Raw genomic sequence first — 21178 nt, 5'->3', positions numbered from 1 at the left:
ATATTTTTCTTAGTCAAGAGAGGAACATACGAACCTGGAGTAGAAGAGCAGATATCACCATTCATAACTGCATTTCGCACATAGCTCAGTCTTCTCAGGAAAAGAAAAAAAAAACTATCCTTTCCCTAAGATAACAACACTCCTGATTCTATGTATCCTCGTTCTCTATTTCATTAATCACAGCTCAAAGAATATACACAGAGTTCTCTCACTTTAAGACCCAGGTCAGAAATCTCGTCTGAATTATCAGAGCTTTGAACGATTTGTAATTTTGAAGTGGATGAGTTTAGTTCCAGTCTTGGCATGAATACCACTATGACAAATGGCTTCAGAAAAATGTTGTGCCATCAGACTTTAATCCTCTGAATTCGTCGAGATTTCAACTTTTCGAGAAAAGAAAATTTCATGAGCTGTAATTTGGGATTAGACACTGAAGAATTATTCGTCAAGCAACATCTATGATACAAAAAGGGGAGCAAGCAGATATCATTCTTGATGAGCAAAAAAAATGCAGATACAGAATGAATACAATATTACCATATTGACCTGAATATTCGACACGGATAATGCACAACACAAATGATCAAGTATTCTAAACCTACGAATTAAATGAGGATGAAGGAGAGCAAAAGAGACGCACTTCTGAATCATGAAATGTAAAAAAAAGGGAAGTGACCTCAGAGGATGAAATCACCGGGATGAGTGACATCTTCTTATCACTGGTTTCGGAGATGCAATTACTAGAATCGGTAAATCCGGGTTACCATAAAAAATGAAACCGACCATATGATCAACAAACCAACGCGAAGGCAGACTACTTCTGATAGAAATGGAAATCGAGATCACCATAACTATCCAGACTTGCGATTGATAAGCACTCAGATTTTTATTCACAGAAGTTCGAGGGGATCGACCCTGGTGGTTGCCTGAAGACATTCCAGCAGAGTTTATTATTGCCCCCTTTTGAATGGATCTCCAGATGTATGGTGGTCATTCGATGTTCAATCGTTTGGGTTTAAGTTCAGAGGCAAATGCCACATCATGTTAGGCTGATATAAACAATGTTAAATACTACAGGGGAATTACACATCAGAAAAATGTAAACAAGAGCATGGATCGGAAGGGATCGTTGATGATCCCACCATTAATTCATAACAACAAACTGTAGCCACGGATCTACAAAAATAAAATAAGAAAAATGGTTAAAACAAGTGTTGGAATTTATAAATTCCATTCGTTATCGCACGAATATGACCCGATCTTGCCGTGAGCAACATCAGGGTCACAGATGTGCTCATTTAAAGAAGATCATACCAATGAAAGGACCCGAAGTGAAGAACTCAAAATTGCAATGGGAATTGAGGGGAGCTCTTACCTAATTACTGGAAATTTCTGCAACGAGATGCACTCTTTTCCGTCGGTTGGAGAAAAAGGCAAATCAACTGCACAGAATGAGGAATGTTCAGGAATCGATTGTTGCAGGGGCTTAATAAACTTCCTTCAGTGTGAGCGTGGCTCAAGAAGATGGATGCTGAGGGGGGAACCTCCTGCCTGAAAATTGGTTGTATTGATGAAGAATGGATTGAAAATTTCCGTTCTGAGAAAGAACCCGATGAAGTTGCTCGAGGATCGGGATGAAGAAATGCTAATAGCGCAATGTGAGAGTTAGATGATCGATACCAGAGGAAAAGAAAAGTAGATGATGGATGGATATTGCTCTCTCCCTTGAGAATCGATAGCAAACCCTTCTTAAAGGGCAAATGGAGGGTTCCAGAGTGGGTTTGTTCAGGATGGAAGGCTGAGAGAGAAGGAGGCCGTTTGAAGATTTGCGATGGAGAGAGAAGGAGGAAGAGTGCGGGAGCAAACCGTTGGCTTTTTGTGATATTTCCTAAAAGAGGCTCCCCTTAAAAAGAATTTTTTTGTAAAATAGTTCAAAATTATGGTTTTCAGCAAGAAGCTTCTTAAAACCTTGAGCATCATTTACTTTTCTTGTTGTTTTTCCATTTTTTTTTGGTTTTTTATGTTATTTTTCTATTTTTTTGTATTTTTAGAATAAAATCCTAAATTTTGTGAGAAAACATGGATTGAAACTAATTTTTTTTGGTGTTTTTTTTGTAAAATATTTACAAAAGGGAGTTTTTCTGAGAATAAAAAGCTATTTTTGAGAAAATTTCTTTAGAAAGTGGATTTATGTCCGAATTTTTGAGAAATATTCGAGGTTTACAACCTCGAACTGAGAAATATACGGTTGAGGATCTAACAAAGTGCCTGATGAGCCGCCCGAGCCTTTTAAAATCATTTTTTTGGTATTTTTGTGATTTTATTTTGGAAATCTGACAACGGGGCTCAGATTTGGATTTTGAATACTGAGTTCAGTCCCGGAGTTGAATTTGAATATATCAATGTGGGATTTAATCCAGAAATCTAAAGAAAGACTGAAATTTAGTTTTGAAATTGCTTTGATTTTCTCAGAAAATGAAGTGAGGGGCAAAAGGGTTATTTTTACAAAACTTTGAAAAATTTGGGGTGTTCACAGATGCCCCTCTTTGCTATTAAGCCGGTTGAAAGCCGAGCTTAGTGGCAAAGATAACACTCCAAATTTTGAAAATGCCCCAGTCAGCAGATCTGAACTGGGTGTGGAAGAATTATTTTGGAAATATGGCTCTTCAGGCTTAAGAACTTATCCTGAATGGTTTTGGGGAGACGAAATCCTCAAAATGATATGATTGAGTAAAAGATGAGGAAATCATGATGGGACTTTAGATGAAAATTCTGGAATGGTGGGAAATGAGAATTTTGATCAGGTCTCATGGGTGAGACCAGATACTCTTATCGGAATGATTCAGGTTTAGCCCTTAACCTGGATGGGACGAAGATATATCATAAAGTGTTTGGAATGAGGAAAGGAGTACATGAGAACCTTGATGGGATATTTTGAAAAATGCCTCATAAAATGAAGCTCAAGTAGGAATCCTATCCTGGATGGATATACAAAGCATGGATTCCTTGATGGGACTGAAAGAAATCATCTCGTCCAAACGAGGAATTTCGTTGGAACGAGACTCAGGTTTAACCCAAACCTGCAAGGAAGATACCTCGTGAAGCGAGGTTCTGGGTTAACTTTTAACCTGGAAAGGAAATTTACCATACGGATTTCTCAAATGGAGAAACCATAATGGGACCTTCGAAATTTGGACAAACAAATCCGAAAGGGGTTTGCGAAAGGAGGAAAATATAGGGTTTCCTAAAGCTTGAAAAAAGGAATGATTTTGGGCGTCTCATTTGCTGAGACTGAAATAGCTTTTTGAAATCAATGACCTCTCATAGAAAATTCAGGTTTTGACCCTTAACCTGAGTGAGAATACCATACGGAATCCTTGACTGAAGAAACCGCGATGGGACAGGAAGAGATACTTCAACTGGATGAGGCAACTCTTCTGGAAGATATAAACAACGCTAGGTTGCATCAGAATAGATATCGCGTGTTTATTTTATTCTTGGAATAGCTAGAAAATTTTGCTAATAAGATAAAATTATAGTTGATTCAAATGTTTGAAAATGTGCACGTATGTGCGAAGATATTCCCTCTTTTACCTAGAGTATTTCCTCCAATGAGATTAACTCCTCAGTTTTAAGAGTTAAATTCAAAATTTTAGCGCTGATGATTTTCTTCAAGGAAGCTATTTATTTCCTTAATATGAGAATAGAAGAAATATTCTTAATTTCATAAAAGCAGGAAATGAAGAGATATTGATAAAAGAATTTTGCATGAGAAAAGATGACTTTTGGCAACTTTGGCAATTTGATATCTGGGTGTTTTCCCACGATGATCTTTTGTACTCTTTTTGAGTCATTGGGCTTTCTCGGTTTTTCACATCATCCTTCATTTGGATGTCCTGACTTTTCTCTCTTTTTTCAGGGAAGGGTACGTCACAAACTCCTTCATCTTGGAGATGCTCCGATCCTTCTTTTTCTCAGGGATTATATATGATATTGGCTCAAAAGGTCTTTATATGATAGCAGAAATCAAATATCTTTTAGGGTTTGTCGGTAGACTCATCACACTCGCCTTCATCTTGACGGTGATTTGAACTTTCCCTGGAAGGATCCTTCACAAACTCCTTCATCTTGGAGATGATCCAAATCTTCTTTGGCCCCGGGGGTCTACACGCTTAATTCGCCTTCATCTTGGCGACAATTGAGAGATCCCTTTTGCAGATATTTGATTGCAACTTTTTAAACGAAAATGAGAAGATATGGGTTGAGTGGATTCTTTTTTTAGCTCAAGATATTTCCACTGCCTGATTGCCAGAAAGTTATTTAAAACATGCTCCATAGCCAAGATCAATATCAATTCGCCTCTGGCTTTTCAACATCATTGAAGATTTCTTTTATTGATCATATCGAGGGCGTTTCTTACATCCTTTTGGTTGATCACTCAGGAAAAGATTTTGAATTTTACCTCTTTTCACAGAAAGTTTTACCTTTTTGGAAAGAAATACTAGAGGTAGTCTGAGGAAATTCTCTTTGTACAGTAAGAATCAAAAAATGCTTTTAGCAAATTGGCAAAGTTTTCACGAATTCTTTGTGAAATAATCATTCAATATAGATTTTGATGAGACCTTGAGTTGCAATCTTTTGATTTTGGGAAATACATGACCAGCAAAAGCTGGAACCTTTGAAATACATGACCAGCGAAAGCTGGAACCTTTGAAATACGTGACCAACGGAAGCTGGAACCTTTTTGAGATACATGACCAGCGAAAGCTAGAACCTTTTGGAATACATGACAAATAGACGTTGAAATCTTTTGAAATACCTGTCCAACGAAAGTTGGAACCTTTGAAATACGTGACCAGCGAGAAGCTGGAACCTTTTTTGAAATACTTGACCAGTAAAACTGGAACATTTAAAATACATGACCAGCAATAATGCTAGAACATCTTGGAAATACATGACCAACGAGTGTTGGGTCTTTTGGGAAATATATGAATGGTTATGAAAAACTGGGTTTTAATAAAAAAGATTAAGAATGATCGAAATTGGGAGATTATAACCCGAGGGTTGAGAAAATGGTGAATTTTTAAAAATATTGTACCCAGAGGTTGGAGAATTGATAATCTTGAGAGATTCGAAGATTAGGAAATGACATATTTGAGAGTTTGAAACCCGAAGGTTTGGAAAGGAGAGAATGGAGGAATCGCACCCTGAAGGTTTGATTTATGGAAAATAGGTTGATTTGGGAGCTTGAAAATTGTGAGCTGGGACTTTTTGAAATATATGACCAGCGAGAGTTGAGTCTTTTGAAAATACACGACCAAAAGCTGAGTTCTTTTTTTTGGGGAATACATGACCACCAAAGCTGAAACGTTTGAAATGTGTGACCAGCGAAAAGCTGGAACGTTTGAAATACCTTACCAACGAAAAATTGGAACGTTTGAAATACATGACCAACGAGTGTTGGATCTTTTTTGGAAATACCTGACCAGCAAAAGCTGGAACGTTTGAAATACGTGACCAGCAAAGTGCTGGAACTTTTGAAATACATACCCAACGAGTGTTGGATCTCTTGAAATACCTGACCAGCCGAAGCTGGGACGTTTGAAATACCTGACCAGCGAGAAGCTGGAACGTTTGAAATACATGACCAACGAGTGTTGGATCTTTTGGAAATACCTGACCAGCAAAAGCTGGAACGTTTGAAATACCTGACCAGCAAGAAGCTGGAACGTTTGAAATACATGCCCAACGAGTGTTGGATCTTTTGAAATACTTAACCAGCAAAAGCTGGGACGTTTGAAATACCTGACCAGCGAGAAGCTGGAACGTTTGAAATACATGACCAACGAGTGTTGGATCCTTTGGAATTACCTGACCAGCAAAAGCTGGAATGTTTGAAATACCTGACCAGCAATAAGCTGGAACGTTTGAAATACATGCCCAACGAGTGTTGAATCTTTTGAAATACCTGACCAGCAAAAGCTGGGACGTTTGAAATATATGACCAACAAGTTGTTGGATCTTTTGGAAATACCTGACCAGCAAAAGCTGGAACGTTTGAAATACCTGACCAGCAAGAAGCTGGAACGTTTGAAATATCTGACCAGTAAAAACTGGGACGTTTGAAATACATCAGCTTTTTGGGAGATTTTAAATCAGAACTTGAATTTTGGTAGAAGAAAGGATTTTGATCAAAAGATTGAATGTAGAAAGTTATTGGTGCGAGTGTGAGATCCTCTGAATGAGCTCAATGGATGATTGGAGATTTTTAGGAAATACCCTAGTGCGAGGACTGAGTTGTAAAAGATGAGCTAAACAAAGTGAAATTTTCAGAGAATAAAGATTCTTTGGTAAAATTTAATGGACCATCATAGTTTAATTGCATGTGGTCGACTTTCAGGATTTTGTTCCCTTGTCCTAAACGGGGGGAAATAAAAAGAGAGTACCTCATTGACAGGAGGCATCAGGTTTATCCCTTAACCTGAAAGGGTAATTTTAAAGATAAAGGTAGATGAAATTTTAATAAGATTGAAAAATTTGTTAAAACTTGATAGAGATGAGCAATAGCTTGATGAAAATTCAGTCAAACAAAAAGTAAACCAAATGAAATGAAAAGACCACAAGATCAATTGAGAATTAACATAATTTGAGGAAAAGAGCTTTCGTCTAATCCTGCCTGCATATGATGAAAGAAGATGATTATAGATCAAAATAAAATGTCTCAGTATCAAGGAGAAGAATGTAAGAATTGATAGAAGATCATTATTTTATTGAAATGGCTCTTTTGAAGAGTACAAAGGCTTTAGAATGAACATTTCAGGTGTAAAACTTCTTCAAATGTAGAGCAATGATGGGATCTGGCATTTCCACTCCATCTGCGTTGATTAGACGATACGAATTGCGAGGAAGTGCTTCCTTAACCACATAAGGGCCTTCCCAGTTGGGTGACCACTTGCCCCGTGGTCGATGCTTGAGATGAGTCGTTGATCTGAGTACCAAATCGTTAACTCGAAATTTTCTCTCAATGACGGACTTGGCATAGTGTCGAGCTATCCTCTGCCAATAAGCTTGAGCGTGCTCTGCTGCTTTGAGCCTCTTTTCATCCAGTAAATCTAGCTGCACCAATCTCTGCTGCTGATACTGATCGAGTGACAATTCTATAAGGGAAGCAAATTTGAGAGCGGGCTTTTGGACATGGAGAGGCAACACCACTTCAGTTCCATAAACAAGTTCTGAAGGAGTGGCATTAGTCGGAGTCCGAATGGTGGTCCGGTATGCCCAAAGTGCGTCATGAATCTGCTCATGCCAATCTCGACCTGTCTTCATAGTCCTTTCCAAAATACGAATCAAGATCTTATTGGTAGCCTCTGCTTGGCCGTTCCCTTGAGGATAATAGGGAGCTGAGAAATGATGGTAAATTCTAAATTTAGAACAGAAGGTTTTCATCTTCTCATTTTTGAAATGGGTTCCATTGTCTGAAACAATGTCATGTGGTATGCCGAAGCGGCAAAGAATGTTCTTGTGAATGAAAGAAACCACATGGCGTCCTTCTACCGTGCGTAGAGTAACAACTTCAACCCATTTGATGAAATACTTTGTAGCAGCCAAAAAGTATTTATGGCCGTTGGAAGCAGAAGGAGTAATCGGGCCTACGACGTCGAATGCCCACATAGAAAATGGCCAAGGAGAAACAACTGATAGCAGATATGCGGCCGGAGCATGAATATAAGGCGCGTGTAATTGGCACTTGACGCATTTCTTCACAAATCGATGACAGTCCCGCTGCATGGTGTTCCAGTAGTATCCTGCTCGGACGATCTGTTTGACGAGAGTTTGATAGCCGACATGGCCACCACAAATCCCTTCATGCGCCTCTTGGATAACTTCCATAGCCTCTTCTTTGTCTAAGCACCTTGAATACTCAGAACTGAACCCACGACGGTAAAGGACATTGGCGAGAATGAAATAGCGGGTAGACATACGTTGAATCGCACGTTGCTCCCTTTTAGGCATTTCTGGTGGAAATTCACCCGTCTCAATAAAATTTTTGATGTTTTGGTACCAAGGCTTCTCCTTCTGATCGACCTGGTTTACTTGCATAACTGAAGCGAAAGTAGGTTTCTTAAGTCTGTCGACTTCAAAGGAACGACATGATTCACCACCTTTGAAGGATAGAATGGAGCCCAGACTGGCTAAACCATCAGCTATCTGATTATGCTCCCTTCTGATGTGACTAAGCTGAAATTCTTCGAAGTTGTCCATAAGAGCTAGGACGATCTTCTGATATGGGATCAATTTGGAATCTTTTACTTGTCATTCAGTGTTAACTTGACTGACAACAAGTAGAGAGTTGCCAAAATATGCACTCTTTTGACATCAAAATTTTGCAAGATTTTGAGGCCTTGTATTAGAGCTTCATACTCGGCCATATTATGAGTGCATTGGAAACCAAGCTTGAGAGAATAAGGGATCATTTCTTTTTCTCGAGTGATCAACAAGACTCCAATCCCAATGCCAGACATATTTTTAGAGCCATCGAAGAACATATTCCAAACTGGGGGCTGTTGGATATTACAGATGTGCTCATCAGGAAAATCATCCTCTGCTTTAATTTCTTCAGTCATGGGGAAATCTGCCAACTGATCTGCGATCGCTTGGCCTTTAATTGACTTTTGAGAAACATATTCTAAGTCATATTGCATTAGGAGGACCTGCCATTTCGCAATCCGTCCAGTGAGAAACGGTTGCTCCAAAATATATCTGAGAGGATTAAGCTTCGATAGGAATTTGATTTCAGAAGCCAATAGGTAATGTCTTAATTTCTGGCACCTCCAAACCAGAGCTAGACAAGTTTTTTCCATCTGAGAATATTTCTTTTCATAATCAATGAAAGTTTTGCTCACGTAGTAGATGGCGTGCTCTATTAGGCTGCCCTCTTCATACTACGCGAGGAATCCACCACAGGCATTCTGATTGACTGAAATATATAGCAAGAGAGGTTTTCCCAGCTCAGGCGGCTTCAAAACTGGCGGATTAAGGAGATACTACTTGATGCGCTCGAACGAGAGCTGACATTCTGATCCCCATTCAAATTTAACTCCTTTTCTAAGCAAATGGTTGAAAGGCTCGCATCTCATGGCCAAATTAGAGATGAATCTGCGAATAGACTGAATACGTCCTTGAAGGCTTCGCAGTTCCCTGAGATTAGTTGGAGGCGGCATATTAATAATGGCTTTTGCTTTAGCCGGATCCACCTCGATCCCCTTTTTGCTAATAATGAAGCCGAGTAATTTTCTGGACTCAACTCCGAAAACACATTTTTGAGGGTTAAGTCTTAATTTGTAAAGAATAAGTCTTTCAAAAACTTGATTAAGAGCATCAAGGTGATCTTTTTCTTCTTTAGACTTAACCAAAGTGTCATCCACATACGCATCCATATTCTTGTGCATTTGATCATAGAAAATGACGGCCATTGCCCTTTGATAAGTTGCCCCGGCATTCTTAAGCCCAAATGGCATGACTGTATAGCAGAAGGTTCCCTATGGGGTAGTAAATGAAGTCTTCGACTGATCGCGAACGGCCAATTTAATCTGATTATAACCTGAATATCCGTCCATGAAGGAAAACATGGCATGACCTGTTGTGCTATCGATCAACAGGTCAATATTGGGAAGCGGATAATCATCTTTCGGGGTGGCCTTATTGAGATCCCTGAAATCAATGCAAATCCGAACTTTTCCGTTCTTTTTAGGAACTGCCACGATATTTGCTAACCAGTCTGGGTAATCAATGGCCTGGATGAAACCTGCCTTCAATAAATCTTCAAGCCCTTCCTTGACTTGCTGCTCAATTCGAGGATCTAACTTCCTCAGTTTCTGCTTGATTGGTCTGGCTTCTGGTTTCAACTTGAGTCAATGCTCAACCAGTTTGATATCCAATCCTGGCATATCTTCATAAGTCCAGGCGAATACTTCTTGATGCTTTTCGAGGAATTGGATGAGTCTAGCTTTCTCAATTTCGCTTAGACTTGACCCGATTTTGAGAATTTTCGGATCATCTTCCGACCCAATGTTGATATCCTCAGTTGGTTCTTGAACTAAAGATGATGGTTCATCCTGCTTCTGAATGTGAGCAAATTCTGGTAAATCCTGAATGGTGGAATCAAATTCGGCTGGCTCTTCGGTCTGCTCTACTGCCTGACTGACCTCTGCTCTTTCTTTCATCTCAGGAAACCTTGCCAATTTCAGATATTTGGGATTAATAACGAATCTTGTCATTGATTCAGGAGTTAATGGTCCTGAAAATGCCAAAAGAGGTTGTTTTTAAGAGAAAGTACGAGCCAAATCAAAATTTTTGTATAAAGCAAGAGCAATGACATAGACAAAGTATAAGAAGGAAATGATGGATACTCGAAGAGAAAATTTTGATCTTTCATTGATTGAAGTAAAGTATTTACAAGACTTTAACAAAAGATGGGACTGTATTGTCCCTACAAGATAAAAAGAGAAGAAAAGAAAGCAGGAAAACTAAGGCATCATCTCTTCATTGGCTTCCTCTGACAAAAACTGTCTTGTTGTTGGAATCCGGGCCGGTGAACCCCAACCCTGAACTGTCTGCATGCCGAACTGGAATGATGGGCTCTATCATGCCGTCTTCATCTTTCCCCATGCCTCGGAATGGCTGGTATCCATGTTTTATCAGCAGATCAAATCCCTTTCTGGCTTTGGAGAACTGGGGGAATAAAGGGTGATCTTTGAAGGAGGCGTAATCAATGCGTCCTCCTAACTTGAAGAAACAAGGTCCCTGCCATTGGACCGTAGCTGCAACATTCTCCTCTACCATGACATCTTTCAGTTTCAGCATCTCTAGACTATCACTGAGATTGATCTCATCTGCTTCTCGGATGCTTGGAATATCAGCTGTGATTGTTGGACGAGGAATCATAGGCTGTGGCAGCCTTTCTTCAGGATCTTCGCCCAAAATGGTAGTGATCATTCCACCCTTGGACCACTTGATGCACTGGTGGAGAGTTGATGGAACGACATTGGCATTGTGGATCCATGTTCGTCCCAACAACAGATTGTAAGTTGGCGGCACGTTAACGACATGGAATAGCACCGTGTGTACTGAGTAGTTAATAAAAATTTCCAGGAAGATCTTGCCCTTGACAGTCTGCCCGTGATTATCAAAGTCGTAGATGGTGATGGGATCAGGCACATATTCTTCCTCTTTCAATCCCAATGCTTTCGTTGTTATTTCTGGGCAAATATTCAAACTGCTGCCCCCATCAACAAGTACGTGCGGGACAGTCATGCCCCTGGTCCTGACTACGATGTACAGTGCATTGTTGTGGAACGAATGAGGCTTGGGCAAGTCCTCATCAGAGAAGGTAATAGGCGCATTGGTCATAGCTTGATTTACAATCTGCGCCATGTCTTCGGGCGTGGTGCCCGGCTTCACCTTGATCTTTCTTAATAGATCATCCAACTTTTCCTGATGCTTGGGAGAATCATGAGTTAATTCGAAGATTGAAATGTTGGAGAGTGCCGTAATTGGCTTCTGGAAATCATCAGCCCGTTCCTCTGCTGCTTTAGAGGTTTCTGCCTTCTCTGCGCAGGCTTCTTTCTTAAGAAAGCTCTTTTGGAAGATTGGAATTCTTTCATCCTTGACTGGTACACTTACTTGGTCAAGAAGTGAGAAGATATCCATTTTCTGAGACATAGGCTGATCCTGGTGTAGAACCATTACCTGATGCTGGAGTTTTAGCTCTTCACTAGAGTATGGGTGGATATGACTCTGTGGAAGGAAAGAGTGTTCGGAGATGGTTGATGTTGAATGCTTCGGGAATGGAGCAGATAAAATCTCCATTTTGCCCTCCTCTTCATCTTCTACGAGGATGCTTTTGTTGATACAGTCCTGGACCAAATGCTTCAAGACGAAGCAGTGCTCTGTATCATGTCCCATGGCTCTATGGAACTTGCAGTATTGCTCTCTGTATTTTCCCATGAATACTGGAGGATCTGCAATTTTGGGCAACTTCACCATCCCATGGGACAGCAGGTATTCCAGCACTTTCTCCAGAGGCTGGTCCAAAGGAGTGAACTTCCTATCCCTACTCCAATTGATGTGCTTTGGTTTTTCTTAAAAGTCCCCTTTTTGTTGAGGACTGGTTGGGAGAGATTTGTCATTGCTCTTGAAGAATTTGCCCTTTCTTCCCCTGTTTTGCTCAGGTTTTGACCAGCTGCCACTGTCATTTCTGCTGCTACTACTCTGATTATCTTCGGGAACATCAGCTGAGTAGGTAAAATGGGCCTTTTTCTTAGGATCCAGAATATTCTTTGCCAAAGAAACACCTTCATACATCCCATTTTCTACACCCATTTCGAGCCATTTTGCTCGCTCTGTTAGTTCGATGAAGGATTTGGAGGGATATGGGAAAAGAAGACTTTTTAGAGGTTGACAAAAATTATTGAGGATGACCTGGAGAGCATGCTCCTCAGAAATGGGATTCCTCATCTTATTGCAAATGCTCCTCCACTTATGGATAAAATCCCTGGCCTTTTTATTGGGCTCTTGCTTCAAGTTGCATAGGTGGTTCAGAGTATGCAGAGCCTCCGTGTTGAACAGGAAGCGTTCAACAAACATATTAACAACTTTGTCGAAATCCCTCAATTCGATGGGATTGACATGCTCAGCGTACCACTTGGCCGCTATCTCGTCTAGGCTGTGGGGAAAACAAAGGAAAAGGGTGCGATTATCCTCACTAAACCGGGCGCATTCTACGAAGAACATTGCCAAATGAGCTTTTGGATCGCCGGTTCCATCAAACTTGATGAACTTCCGGGGGAGGTTCTCCAGATCCTTGTCCCCTTCTAAACCGAGATAGAAGTCCTGCCTGGTGTACGACCTCTTTCCTTTGTCACGGATTTGCAGGTCCTTTACTATCTTGGTCAAAGCTTGAATTGAATCCTCTGCGGGGACCCCATACTTGGGCTTGTTTACTGACACTGGCTCTTCTACCGGCCTCTTGGACTGCCGCAGATGTTTCGGGATGTAGATCAACTGCTCTTCTTCTTCAGAGACTTCTCCTGCTGACCCAGAATCTTCAGAAGTACTTTCACGCTGTTTCTTCTGCTTGCTGATCTTGACGGGCTTTTTCTTAGCTTTGCTCTTAGAAGCTGCCTTCTTGGGAGCAACTTTGGCCTGCTCAGCCATCATCTTGGTCATCATTTTTTGAAAGATCCGGTACATGGCCGGATCAACGTCGCTCTCATCCCCGGAGTTATTCTTCTTGGATAATCTAGGAGAATTCATCTCCTCTAATTCACTGTCACTGTGCTGTTGAGCAGCCCTCTTATCAGCCCTTGTCTGAACCATTTTCAGATGCCTAAGCTTTCTTGTAGAATATGGGAATGGTTAGAGTACGGAGAAGTTTTTTTTTTGAAAATCACAATTTTTTTGAGAAAAAGCAAGAAATGAAGGGATTTGGTAGACAATTTCAAGAGATTATCCCATTACCCGGGATGGGGTCATCACACGATTTGTGATAATTGTGTTACCATTTGATGATAACAGAGAAATGTGCCTTGTTACCTAGGCGAGGTCGTCAACCATGAGAAAATATATTTGAAGAAAATGTGGAAGGAATGTCCCATTTATCCGGGATGGGGTCGTTACCCAAAATTTGTGACTATTTGTGCTATAAACAAAAATACAAGAAATAAAATTTTGGCCAAAAAGTGATTTTTATTGATATTAACATTCAAAGACAAAGAGAGGGTAGGCAGACAGTTTGCCACCACTCTTGATATTCAGATGATACATTTGGTCCAGGAAATATAGACAGAGAAATAAAGGAATCCCAGGTATATTTGGCGACATGATATGCCCCAGACCACTGATCCGACTGCAGGTTGAATTCTGGCACGTTGCCCGTCGAGAAGCGGGTGTTGGCACGAACCTGTCGCTGCGAAAACTGCCTCAGACATCATTCCGGTTGATAATCAACACAAAAGAAAGGGCCCATCAACTTGTAACGCTTGACACGGGCATAGGTGTATCGATGAGCGGTCTCTCTTCTGTCAAAGAAGTCCCAGGTAATCTCCTCTTGATGCAGCTTCTCGATCAGGGCTCGGCATTGGATGACTGTCTTTGGCTGCTTACCGTTGAACCTGAAAGAACTGGCCTTCGAGGGAACATGTCGCAGGAACCACGACTGCAAGGCGTAAGTGCACCCTTCTATCAGAATGGTCTCTCCGAGGGCAAATCGAGCCAAGTCTCTGTAAAGGAAGGCTAATGCGGCCATGGAGACTGAAAGCTGACGGGTCTTCTTGCTTCCCCTATCTTCGAAAGAGCTGGCCAACTCTGATATCTATGAAATTCTGACCATCTTGGAAGAAAGCTAACCCCACTGTGCACAGGATCATGGCATGCTGAATTCTGTCTTTCGCTGCTCGAGACAAAGTGTCGACCTCTTTGCAGGCTCTGTACTTTTGATATAGTTCGAATAGGTCGATGAACTGATTTCCACCAATCTCAGTGAGAGGCCAGGATCTGCTCCCCGTTGCTCTTGCTAATGCTTCTCGAACATCCACCCCTTTGATGTTGATCAAAAACTGCTGCTCAACAGGATCATCTGGCTGGCCAGCTGGTTCGGGCAGTCCCATAATGTCATTAAATTCATCCATCAGTAGAGTCATCTCTCCCCAAGGAAACCAGAATGAGCAGGTACGGGGATTCCACCGTTCTGCCATGGCTTGAATCAAAGCTCCATTGATGGTTCGCTTGCCTACTGCTGATGTCATTTCCAACCCACAGTCATCCAAGTGGTCTGGGAACATACGTGAGAAAGTGGTGAACCAAGAATAATACCACCGGGGGAAGAAAGGTCGAGACTGAATGACCCGTAGATCCGGGGGTCCATCCTGAATCTGATAGAAGACATGATCTCGGGAAAAGACAGCATCGAGAGAATTTGACGTCATTGAAATGATACTGGGAAAAAAGAAGAGTGAGGAAATTTAGATAGAATGCAGGACTTACGGATAGACCTTTTAAATAATCAAACCTGGAAATTTTGAAAAGGTTGATGAAATTTTAAAGGAATTTTCCAAGGTTTTGAAGAAAATTTGATTTAAAAGAGAAAGGAAATGTAGGTAGAGAGAAATATACACCTGGGGTTTTTGAAAAATAAGGGTAAGTTTTGAATAATACACCCAGGGTTTTGAAAAAGGGTTTGATACATATATATGGAAGAAATAAGAGAATTATCATACAACTAAAGCTGCACAAACAAGGATGCGCACACAGCACTCTCTAAAGGCTGACTCTAAAATGCAATATTTGAAATGGCTTGTAGGACCTTAATCCTAACTCTAGGGTTCAAATTATCTGATTTCAATCAAGATACGCCGATATACCCAAGCCGAAGCTCGAAGTACGTGGCATAGAAATATTTCTCCGGTTCTAAGGTAATGGCTTCCCAACATCCTTGAGCACCTACCGATATACCTCGGACTATGGCCCTTAGGTACGTGGTAGGGGGGCGCGAACCCAAATAAGTGGTCCAGTTGTGAGGCTCTCTCCCGAACTATGGTTCAGTGAGACAGCCCAGCAACGTGAAGACCGGGACAATATAGGTAAGGAGGTTTTCAAAATATGTGCAACATGCAAGAAATCAGATGACTCTAATGCAAGTCCTAAAGAGATAGATTTAAATGAAAAGAAGCATACACTTGCATACATTGTTTACATTCAATCCCTAAAATTGAGGAGAGATGTATTTCAGACCTAAGTCTAATGTGAACATGGAATAATCTCCTCAATATGGTCCTACCAAACCATACTTAAATCCTATATGCAATGATGTCAGCTTAGGAAAAAATCTAGGCTCCTAAGGTTTGCATGGAAATGAAGCTGACATTTGAAGAATAAAGACTTAGATAATATCAAAGCAAAAGAAAAAGGCATAATTCGACCGGACGGAGACGAGTCCCATCACGGTCGCCAAACCTGTGATCATCGCAAAAATTTTCCTCTCGTAATATTCTCTCTCTTCCTTCTCTTTTTCCTTTTCTAACCTCTATTTTCCTCCTTTTTAAAGGGAGAAAAATAAAAGAGAGAAAAGGAGAGAGAAGAGAAAAGAAGGGAGAGAAGAGAAGAGGAATTCTTTTGCGGGTCTTACTTGACCTTAATTTTTGAAAATATTTGAAATAACTCGCCTCCGTTTTTGAAATATTTGCGGAAAAACTGGGAGACGGGATTCGCTCGTCGGTACGAGGTTCGACCGTTCCTGGCGCCTTTATCAGGGGTAATCGAACCAAGGGTCGAATTTATGCCTTTTGCTTTGCTAAGAAATTTTTTAAGAATTTATCCTAAGTCTAAATGCACAAAGAATCATGCTTGTGCAAATGCAAAAATGTATGCTCTTTTTGAAAATGTTTTGAAGAATTTCCAAGTGAATCTGATAAAGTAAAGAAATGATTTCTAACTTAGAACTAAAGATTAGAGTTCTAAGTTTTTAGAATAATCAAGAGCTTGGGAAAATAAATCTGGATTTTGAAAATGATTTTGAAGTTTTGAGATAAAAGGAATTTTCAAAGTCATAAATAGACTTTGAATTAGAATAGGAATGAAAAATGGAATTGAATCAGCAGGAAAGATAGAATTGAGAATTTTGAATAAAATTGAGAAATGGAGTTGATTTAAAAGTTGGATATTTAAGATGAAATCTGAATCCAATATCTGGATTCTGAATAGAGTTCAAAGTTGAATTTTGATTTTAGGATTTGGAATGAAATGGACTTGGTTTTAAGAATTGGAATTAAGGTGGGATTTGGATTTGGAATTTTGAAGGGAATTGGATTCAAGATTGGGAATCCAAGATGGAAATTGGGTCTGAAACCTGAGATAGAATTGGACTTTGTACCCTAAGATTGGATCTGAAGTCTGAGATCCAAAGCGATGTTTGGATTCTGGACCCTAAAATGGAATTGGATCTGAAGTCTGGGATCCAAAGTAGAATGGGGATCTAGATCCTATGTGGAATTTAGATCTGTAATTCGAGATCCAAAGTGGAATGAGGGTCTGGATCCTAAATAGAATCTCGATCTGTAAGCTGAGATCCAAAAAGGGGAATTTGAATTCTGGATCCTAAGATGGAATTGGATCTGAAGTCTGAGATCCAAGGTAGAGTTGGGTTCTGGATCCTAGAATAGAATTTGGATCTGAATCTGAGATCCAAAGTAGATTGGATCCTGGATCCTAGAATAAAATTTGGATCTATAATCTGAGATCCAATGTAGGGTTTGGACACTAGATCCTAAAGGGGAATTGGAGTTCAGAAGATGAATCAAGAACTTCCAAGTTTAAATTGAACTTGGAAAATGAAACTTAGAATTTTGAATATACAAATGAATTTCAAAGTCAGATTAGACTTTGAATTTTGAAATTTGAATTTGGAATTTAGAAGATGAACCAAGAATCTCAAAGTTAAATTGATTTTTGAGTTTGATTGGAGTTTTGAATATAAAATGACTTTGGAATTTCAAAGTCGAATTGGACTTTGAAATCTGTTTTGAATTTGAATATAAAGAATGACTTTGAAATATCAAAATTAAATTGAATTTTGAGATAAAAAAAAATGAAATTGAATTTAAAAATGAAAGGATGAATTGGATTTTATAAAAATTGAAGATAGATTCAGGAAGATATTTACATCACTTGGAGTTTTGAAAAGGAATTTTTGAAAATATGATGCAATTCTATCCTAAATGATGAATTTAAGGAATTTGAATTTGGATTTTTGAAAAGTTATCCCATTCATTAAATGAATTAAAAATGAGGTTAAAGACATAATACATCCTTGACTATGGTCATTGAATGTATTATGTAATAACTACATTTAAATTCAAATGAAGAATAAAATACATTTTTGGTGCTTTTATATAATTTAAAATGAAATTAACCCTCAATATACCCTGACTATGGCCATTGGTATATATTTTGAGTTAATTTTAAGTTAAATTCTGATAAGAGAAGAAAATATTTTGGGAAAATATGATGAATTTTGAAAATGGATCCAGTGTGGATCCGATGTTATTTCGTAAAAGATAAAAATGTTAAGTTTTGTCCACACCCTGACTATGGCCATTGATGTGGATCATCAACTTAGTATTTATTATCTCTTACGAAATGGTGCACGTGTCATTCGTGTTCCCATTTGTAAGAATTTGAGAAATAAAGGAAAAAATGCATGAGAACAAGCAATTTATAATGTTTACAATGCTCATCCATTCTACCTAAAGCAGGAAATGTAAATTTTTATTCCAATCTAGCTATTACAAAAAAAAAAAATCAAATTTACAACTTCAAATGATAACTTTATCCACATATTTTCTGCAAAAACAACTTGGTTAATAATGAAAAAGAGAAGGAAAAGTACAAGTGTGAGTCATGTTTATGGAAGACATCTAGAAATGAGGAGGAGGTTTATAATTCATATGAACCCACTATCCAGAAATAATATAAGGTTGCATTACCAATCAAGACCCAACACACATAATTATGATATCCCCTGTATGCTTTATGACATATCGAACCTTGGAAAATGAGATAACTGGAAATGGGCTATAGTGATATTTAAGGTGAATGGTAACCATCTAAGCTGGGAGTCTAAAGATGCAGAGAGTAATGGTGCAGTGAGTGCTAAGAATGGAAATTATGTTGTGCAAAGGAGATTACCAATACGGTTAAGTGCTTGGGTGCATTGGGTAGCAATCACCACAGGTGATATGCTGTAGGCCTAAGGTATGAGGATGTTAGGTGTTGTGTATTTATAGGGTGCTACTGTGCTGTTAGCCATCTGGGATAGTCATGCAAACATTTAATCATGGCTGATGGGTCTTAAAACTGACATAATGCTGGATGTTCAAATATCAAAGAAGGACTCTCTAGTGAACCACTCTTATAAGACAATCCATCAAAAGCACCACATCGTTTTTGTTGGTAAGAGAAAGAGAGTCTGCAGCAAATAGCTTAATCATCTTGAGCCCATTATTTCTTAAATAGCTTTGCTGTAATCTCACCAGCCAAAGTGTGGGAAAATCGAATTTCCCAATCAACATCTATCTACAGAAATACCACCTCTATCCGTTACAGGGATAATTTACAAAATAAATGGGTCTAATGGGGGAAAGTGAAAAGATTAAGAAATAAGGCCTGTAGTGGTAATGTGCAGCAATTAAAAAAAATGTGATATGTAAATACAGAACATGCAAGAAATAGGCACAAATGGAATTTATATCATCAGTTTAATTTCCTTTCCAAAGAGAAGACTTGTTCACTGCATAAATCTCTCTAGCACTGTTGATTTTAGAGGCACAGGGGAAAAGACAATGTGACTAGGCAAGTGTTTATATCCTATTACAACTCAAAGTCATCATGAAAAGGGTCTCCAGAAGAGAGTATCGTGACAATATCTGCTGTTGGAACCAAGCTTCTGCTAATGATTGATTTCTGCGGGTGGTTATGAACATGGTGGTTTTGGTTTCAGCACTGTGTTTGGATTAACTAATCAACCCATCTTTTAAAATGACTATGGTCGTCGACCAATAGACATCTTCAACCATGGGGAAGCATTCCCCACTTAGAGAAGAAACTTGCTAAAGACTTGAAATACCAAAGGCATATAGAATTGGATGAAGTGTTGTGTAACACAAGAATATGAGTGTGAGTCTTAATGTCTGTAAATGGTGGGATAGTGGCTGTGAAGGCAATGTCACCACAGACGGTGAAGATAAAGATGCAAGGTGTCAAAAAAAAATATTGTTATAAGGATACATACACAAGGTAAGCACACGTTGGGTGTGGTTGAAATGAACGAATGATGCTTACAGAGCAAACAGTGTGATGCCTTTACAAATACAAGCATTTTCAATGCCTAATAAGCAAAAGAACAATGGTTGTCAAACCATATTTTTCTTAGTCAAGAGAGGAACATACGAACCTGGAGTAGAAGAGCAGATATCACCATTCATAACTGCATTTCGCACATAGCTCAGTCTTCTCAGGAAAAGAAAAAAAAAACTATCCTTTCCCTAAGATAACAACACTCCTGATTCTATGTATCCTCGTTCTCTATTTCATTAATCACAGCTCAAAGAATATACACAGAGTTCTCTCACTTTAAGACCCAGGTCAGAAATCTCGTCTGAATTATCAGAGCTTTGAACGATTTGTAATTTTGAAGTGGATGAGTTTAGTTCCAGTCTTGGCATGAATACCACTATGACAAATGGCTTCAGAAAAATGTTGTGCCATCAGACTTTAATCCTCTGAATTCGTCGAGATTTCAACTTTTCGAGAAAAGAAAATTTCATGAGCTGTAATTTGGGATTAGACACTGAAGAATTATTCGTCAAGCAACATCTATGATACAAAAAGGGGAGCAAGCAGATATCATTCTTGATGAGCAAAAAAAATGCAGATACAGAATGAATACAATATTACCATATTGACCTGAATATTCGACACGGATAATGCACAACACAAATGATCAAGTATTCTAAACCTACGAATTAAATGAGGATGAAGGAGAGCAAAAGAGACGCACTTCTGAATCATGAAATGTAAAAAAAAGGGAAGTGACCTCAGAGGATGAAATCACCGGGATGAGTGACATCTTCTTATCACTGGTTTCGGAGATGCAATTACTAGAATCGGTAAATCCGGGTTACCATAAAAAATGAAACCGACCATATGATCAACAAACCAACGCGAAGGCAGACTACTTCTGATAGAAATGGAAATCGAGATCACCATAACTATCCAGACTTGCGATTGATAAGCACTCAGATTTTTATTCACAGAAGTTCGAGGGGATCGACCCTGGTGGTTGCCTGAAGACATTCCAGCAGAGTTTATTATTGCCCCCTTTTGAATGGATCTCCAGATGTATGGTGGTCATTCGATGTTCAATCGTTTGGGTTTAAGTTCAGAGGCAAATGCCACATCATGTTAGGCTGATATAAACAATGTTAAATACTACAGGGGAATTACACATCAGAAAAATGTAAACAAGAGCATGGATCGGAAGGGATCGTTGATGATCCCACCATTAATTCATAACAACAAACTGTAGCCACGGATCTACAAAAATAAAATAAGAAAAATGGTTAAA

Source organism: Nuphar pumila, chromosome 14 (assembly GCF_984573655.1).
Source record: "Nuphar pumila chromosome 14, dmNupPumi1.hap1.1, whole genome shotgun sequence".
NCBI lineage: Eukaryota > Viridiplantae > Streptophyta > Magnoliopsida > Nymphaeales > Nymphaeaceae > Nuphar > Nuphar pumila.
Note: the sequence above shows the minus strand (reverse complement) of the source record.